Genomic DNA, 1,058 nt, shown 5'->3' with positions numbered 1-1,058 from the left:
GAGAGAGAGAGAGAGATAGAGAGAGAGGGAGAGAGAGAGCACAGAAAAAGAGTGCTCCAAAACAGTATTGATTGTTTGTTATTGATTGTGTAGGCTGCGGTTGCTGGAAGAGAAAGCCTGAGATGTTTACTGGGCAAACCAAGAGCATCCTCTGTCCCCTTCGCTTCAGTGAGGTGGGGAGGTTTTCAGGAAGGGAGGAGGGGACAGGGAGTAGGTGGAGTGAAGCACCAAACTTATTAGCTTTGACATCATCATTGTCTTTAAATGAGACAGACAGGAAGATAATTACAGGCAGAGAGACAGGGAGAGAGAGGGAGAAGGGGAGCAGGGGAGACTGCTGGGACAGATCCCTTGAACTATGTGGTCTTTTTTCTCTGTTTTCATCTTTGCAGGGACCCACGAGGCTCCCAGGAGGTGAATTCAAGGGCTCTCAGCCTCATTTGGTCAAGGGAACAGCAGACAGGCAACCCAGAGGAGAACTTTACAGAGACTTCCAACATACCAACAAGTTGGAAGGGGATCCACAAAACCTTCAGCAATCAACAACCCCAGGCACCAAGCTGAGGGGAACATTCTAACCTGCACTGGCAATTGGGAGCTGGATGAAGCGCTGGCTGGGGACTTCGGGAGAGTGAAAGTTAAGTATCAGCTTGGATGTTTGTGCCCCTAGATTTTTTTTTTTGCCTTTTTAGATAGTAAGTGTCCAATCGTATGTCTCTGTAGAAAAGTTTTTTCTAGCTATTTGATTCCAGCTGAGCATACTTTTGGTTTAAGAGTGACAGGAAGAGAAGGAATCTCCCAGGGAAGGAAGGAAAAGAAAGAAAGGAGAATTAGAGAATAAGATCACTTTTGAATGACTTCAGGTAGCAGAGCGTTGTGTGCTTGTGAGTGTGTATTTGAGAGAATTTGGCTTGTAATCATAAGCTTCCTTCTGTAAAGAAGGAAGGAAGGAAGGAGGAGGAGGAGGAGGAAGAGGAGGAGGAGGAAGAAGAAGAAGAAGAAGAAGAAGAAGAAGAAGAAGAAGAAGAAGAAGAAGAAGAAGAAGAAGAAGAAGAAGA

The sequence above is a fragment of the Dipodomys ordii genome, unplaced genomic scaffold, assembly GCF_000151885.1.
Source record: "Dipodomys ordii isolate 6190 unplaced genomic scaffold, Dord_2.0 Scaffold27, whole genome shotgun sequence".
Classification (NCBI taxonomy): domain Eukaryota; kingdom Metazoa; phylum Chordata; class Mammalia; order Rodentia; family Heteromyidae; genus Dipodomys; species Dipodomys ordii.
The sequence above is the reverse complement of the archived record's forward strand: the minus strand, read 5'-3'. Positions refer to the sequence as shown.